At 40.8% G+C, this 5824-nt stretch overlaps 1 pseudogene; it reads right to left on the bottom strand.

The window, feature by feature from the left end:
• Window positions 1-2863: 2863 nt before the first annotated feature.
• On the bottom strand, window positions 2864-5472 carry LOC145722846 (centrosomal protein of 19 kDa pseudogene; annotated as a pseudogene).
• Between the last annotated feature and the right edge of the window lie 352 nt (window positions 5473-5824).

Below are 5824 nucleotides of genomic sequence, written 5' to 3'. Positions count from 1 at the left end.
CCCACCTTACTATTGGGATTCCTACTCAACAGCTGTCATGAGGGCGGCATGCCCCTTCCAGGAAAAACAGGTTTCACTTAAATCAGACTATCCACTTGCACCATTTTCCTGTCATTCCCCTTCCCAATCTGCTCCCAACCCCACCGCTATCTCCTGGTGTCTGAACCCCATTCACCTTCCTTGATTGTTTTTCTTCAACCCCCTTTACAGATTTAGGCATTCAGCAAGAACTTATCAAGTGCTCACAGGGGATATCTAACAAGGGCTCTTTTCCTCTCTGTTTGGTTCTTTTAATCAAAAAGTCACCTTCTTTTTTAAAAAAAACCAAAATGTGAGCATCTGCTGTTTATAGCCATCTTTCCCAAACATGCTTCATGATGGGAAATAGTTGGGTACTTATTCCAATTATTGATCTGTAGGACCTTCCCCTGAAGAATCCAGTTCAGAAGATCTACGGTGGGGCTTTGAGAATCTCTGTTTTTCACAAATAACACCAGGTGTTCTTATTATCAGGCCAGTTTTAGAAAGACTCATATGAAATAGAAGAAAGGAATCAGGCATTGTGAGTGTGATGTTAAAAAGTTTAATATTGTTAAGTGTCTGCCTTCGGCTCAGGTTATGATCCTAGGGTCCTGGGATGGAGCCCCACATCGGGCTCCCTGTTCAGCAGGAAGCCTGCTTCTCCCTTTCCCACTCCCCCTGCTTGTGTTCCCTCTCTCACTGTGTCTCTCTCTGTCAAATAAATAAATAAAATCTTAAAAAAAAAAAGTTTAATATTATAAAACCTTGGGAAGCTTATAATCTATTTGGGGAAACTAGATACATAAACATAAAATAATGGTTGTCAATACAAGGTGGGATAAATAAGTGCGTTAGACTATAAAAGTGTGTAAGACCAGAATAAATTCAGAGGGAGGAGAGAGTTCTGGGCTGGGCTCAGCAGACAGACTTGGGTTATGCTGCTGAAGACAAAAAGGATATGATTCAGTATGGAGAGTATGGAGAGAGGAGTGCATGGAATAGCAGAAATGTCAGAACACGGAGATGGGAGTCCAACTGGAGCAAAGGAAATGCAGAAGATAGCAACTGATAAATTCAAACTGAATCCTGTAGGGAATGGGGAACCATTCAAGATGTCTGAGCTAGGGGGCAACTGATGACAATGTTTTAGCAGGTGAATCTGGTTATCATGTTCATCAGTGGTTCAGAGGTTCTCACCTAGAGGGCCCAGCCCCACCCCACCCCAAAGTTTCTGATCCAGGGGGTCTGGGAATGAAGACTGAGAGTTTGCATTTCTAAAATGTTTCCAAGAAATACTGATGCTACTACTCCAGGAACCACACAGTGAGAACCACGACTCCAAAGACAGATTAGCACAATAAAGAGGTGGGGATGGCTGAGTGCCAAGACAAGGGGGGTGGTCTTAAAATAGGAAAGAAGAGGAAGACATTATGAAAGAAACTGGTGTGTGGTGAGAATAGGTACACATAGGTAGAGCAGAAAAAAAGGGAGATAAAATTATTTAGAGTTAAAATTTATGTACCCCAAATAGCAAGCAAAAGAAAAGAATATTGGATTATAGGAAGAAGATGAAAAGTTCAGTCTGTCATAACAGAGTTGCTGCTTGGGTTGAATCCTTCTTGCTTTGTTGCATGTTGCCCCTGATCATACCAGCTGGGGAGGACAAAGTCAACGCCAAGATTGGTAAGACTACAAGGAAAGTGCTCTGGGCACTCACGGGATAAATTGGGTAATCAATGATTGACAATGTATTCCAACCTGACCTGACCCAGTTATCAAGTCTGTCCCTGGCTGAGCCCTGTAGCATTGTCTCAAATCAGTCATTTATGCAAACTTCCACCCAAACCAGAAAATCCTGCTTAGGACCAGAACAACTGTTGTCAGCATCACTCCACACCTACCTGGGGGCTGTGAACCTTGACTCACTAGGCCACTCCCAACTTCAGGGATGGGCAGCACTCTCCCTATCTTTTGTCCTTACCACAAGGGGCCCTTTCCAGCCCTACAGAGAATCTGGACCAGCCTCAGGGTATGAAGAGGAAGGAGCCTCCAGCCTGGGGTGGGGAGAATATCTGGTTATGACAGTCAGCCCATGGGGAGTCCTCACCAGACAGGGGAGCCAGGGATCCCCTCAGAGATAGCAACAGAGTGGGAAGAGAGGGCAGCACTCTGCATCCTGCCCTCACCAGCCTCCCAGAGCCTGGGCGCACATGGGCACACTGCTTGCCCCTTGTGTTCTGTCAACACTTCCATGTACTTGCTCTACCATGGTTATCAATGAGAACTAGAAAGTCAATGCTAGGTCATCTGGGCTACAGCCAAAAAAAAATTATTCCTCCTCATTTCACAGGAGAGGAGAAACAGAAATAAGCACCTGGAGGACAGGGATTTCAGTTTACATTTATTTGAACATAGACATACTTCATCTAGGACCATGTATCATGTGATGCCTCTGTGGAAAGGCAAACCCCTAATTCTGTATGAAATCCTCTGTCAGGGCCGCCTGGGTGGCTCAGTCGGTTAAGTGTCTGCCTTCAGCTCAGGTCATGATCCCGGGATCCTGGGATCAAGCTACAGTCAGGCTCCCCGCTCAGTGGGGAGTCTGCTTCTCTCCCTCCCTCTGCCCCTCCCCTCCACTCATTCTTTCTCAAATAAATAAATAAAATCTTAAAAAAACAAAAAATCCTCCCTGTCAGTCAAGGCATGTCTGGAAAGTCTGCCTCTGTGAACATTCTTCATTCCTAAAATCCAAGTGTTGCAAAGTAGGTCACTTGGAATGGATAGTAGCCATAAAGGACTTTTTTTTTTTTTGAAAGAGTGAATAATTTTCAGTTTAATATTAATCTCCCTGAAGAAAACATAGAATATCTGCCAATTAAACAATATTCTAATAAGAAGAAAGATGTATCTGTACACATATAACCTGGTTCAACAAAGATCTTCTCTTTGTAGATCCAAACTCATGAATAGACCTAAACTGGAAATGCCTATTATTCGTTCGTTATGGCTACATTTCCCATTTTACAAACAAACCTCTTTATTTATGGGAAGAGCTTCAGGGTTTCAGAATATCTTTAGTACAGGTTTCCTGATCCTGGAGCGGCAGCATTCCCCTGCTGTCCATCAAATGACATCCACTTGCAGCTGCAGGGTATTCAGTAGGGCTACTCTCCCACTCCAGAGTTAAATACATATAAAGACATATTGCACACAGGATAATCCTCTGGTAACCATACACGCCCTCCAATCTTACCAAACTATAATTTGCTTACTGTTCCTCAAATAAAATGTTCTAATCCCTATCTCTTTACCACTACCCTCCTCCCTTTTTTTCTCCCAGTTTCTCTCATCTGGAATTCTATATAAGGAATTTCTATCCAAACACTATCATTTCGAGGAGCAGCCAAAGCCCTATCTCTCTACTAAAGGACACAGTCTTCCCTGACTATTCTACCCTATGGTCATCTAGGCTCTGACCCTCTTTAACCTTCATCAGGCATTTGGCTCTAATCTTTTCGCTGCCTAATTCTGTTAATTAGCTTTTCACAAGTTTTTGAGTTATCTTCCAATTAGATTGTAAGCTCCTTAAAGGCAGATTCCTATATTCTGGTTTTCGTATATTCCTCACACATCTACACAGTAGATACTCTGCATGTCCTGGTTTTGAAAAGTAACCTGGTCAATCCAAACTTGACCCAACATGTACATTTAGTGTTCTTTACAGATTTTTCTAGAACCATGTTCATACATCCTTTGAATAAACATGGATTTTCTGCTAGCACAATCAATTCTTGTGAGATTTTGATATCAGAACTCATCAGCTGACTCTGTGTCCCAGCCACAAGACTGCAGTTGTTCATCCTGAGGGAACTCAACTTCGATGTCATAAACAAAATTCAGATCATCTTTCTTCTTCTGATTTTTCTCAAAAAGTTCATCCATGATGCTCTTTCTTTTAGCAAGTTCCTTTTCATCTAGTTTGTTCAGGTCTTCCTCAGGATCAATTGCTGTTTCCTGTTGAAATTTGTTCCATTTTCTCAACTAAACTTTGCCCCCACAAGTAACCTCGTAAAAAACCTGAATAACTTCTCTAGCTGCCTCAGGGACACTTGTTCAAGGTAATTCTTGTGTCATGGATGATTCTTTAATTTTTCAGCAGCTCTGTTGCAATCTGAAAACTTTGAAATTTTCAGACTGGCATGATGCATTGGCAACTTTCCCCTTCATTTCATTGTCATAGATTAATAGCTGGAGGCTGGAACCTAATTCCACAGTTCTTGGCAGTGCACATTATTCTCACACATATACTTCAGATAAATCAGAGGAAATCTGATGAAAATGTATTAGTCACATAATGACTTCCAGCTGGAGGTGGAGGTGGAGGTGGAGACGGAGCTCCCCGATATGACTCACAGGACTGCATCCGGGGTCGGGGGTCTCCATAAAGGACATTTTATTTTGTCTACCACTCTAGGGGTTACATCAGTCCACTGGGCTAGCCAGTTTGCTAATATAGCTAACATTGTTTCTCTATAAGAGACATAATTCTTCCTTTCCAGGAAGAAAACTTTTATTCATGCATTCAAACAATATTTATCAAGGGTCAGCTATGGACCAGGCATTATATTAGGCACTGGGAATACAGCAGTGAACAAAACTAATAAAAAGCTTTGCATTCTGGCAGCTGGTATTATAATGGGGGGAGAGGGAGATAAGTAGTAAACAAAACAAAACAAAAACACACACAAATCAATTATAGAGAATGTTAGAAGGATGAACCCTACAAAAAACAATTAAGCAGCAAGGAAGAGGATTATGATGTAGAGGGGCAGGGGGATTATGATTTTAAATATGTTACTTAAGGAAGACCTCATTAGGAAAAATGACATTTGAATAAACACAAGAAGATGAGGAAACAAGCCTAGTGACTACTGAGGAGAAAGCATTCTAGAAGAAGGAACGGTAGCCCAAGGGCCATAAGGCAGGACTGTGCCTACTACCTTCAAGATATGGCTACATACAGCAGGAGACCTACCCTTCAAAGACTTAGGCATTTACTCTGAATTAGAAGGGTGTCAGTTGGAAGGTATCGAGCAGAGGAGAAAAGTGCCCTCATCTTGGAACAAATCACTCCGGGTGTCCTATAAAGAACAGAATATGTAGGGACAAGAGTGGAAGCAGAGAGAACAGTGAGGAAATGATTGCAATGACCCAAGGTGATGTATGTGTTGGTGGTGTGGACTGAATTCTAGATATCTCTTGAAAGAGGAATCAACAGAATTTTCTGGTTAGATAGTCTTAGTCTCCTTCTTAAAATATTGCTTAATTAAATCTACTCACAAAGATACTTGGTTGGCCACCACACATTAGGGATAGCTTAAATGTAAACCCAAATTTCAATTGCCAAATCTAATATCAAATTGCTGATAATTAAAAAAAAAAATTTCATGATGGTATGATCTCTATCTGTGGATTTATGTTATTAGCTACATTTTAGGACAAATATTAACTTCCATTTCCATTAATTCTGAATTATACACAAAATAAAAAATAGGGAAATATCCTTGTGCATTCACATCATAGGATATTACAAAGGAATCAAAACTGTATTTATAAAGGGTTTAAATAACTTAGGAAAATGCTTGAGAAAGGTAGGTGGAAAAATAAGAGTACAAAGTTATAAATATATTATCTCAATTATACAAATATGCCAAATGATAATAGTAATTAACTGATGTTAATGGGATTGGGAGTTATTTATGCTTCTTTCTATTGTACTTTTCAAATAGATTAAGGTGAGACT

This window comes from Leptonychotes weddellii, chromosome 8 (assembly GCF_054177405.1).
Source record: "Leptonychotes weddellii isolate Sample4059 chromosome 8, ASM5417740v2, whole genome shotgun sequence".
Taxonomy (NCBI): Eukaryota; Metazoa; Chordata; class Mammalia; order Carnivora; family Phocidae; genus Leptonychotes; species Leptonychotes weddellii.
This window is presented reverse-complemented; position numbering and strand designations above follow the sequence as displayed.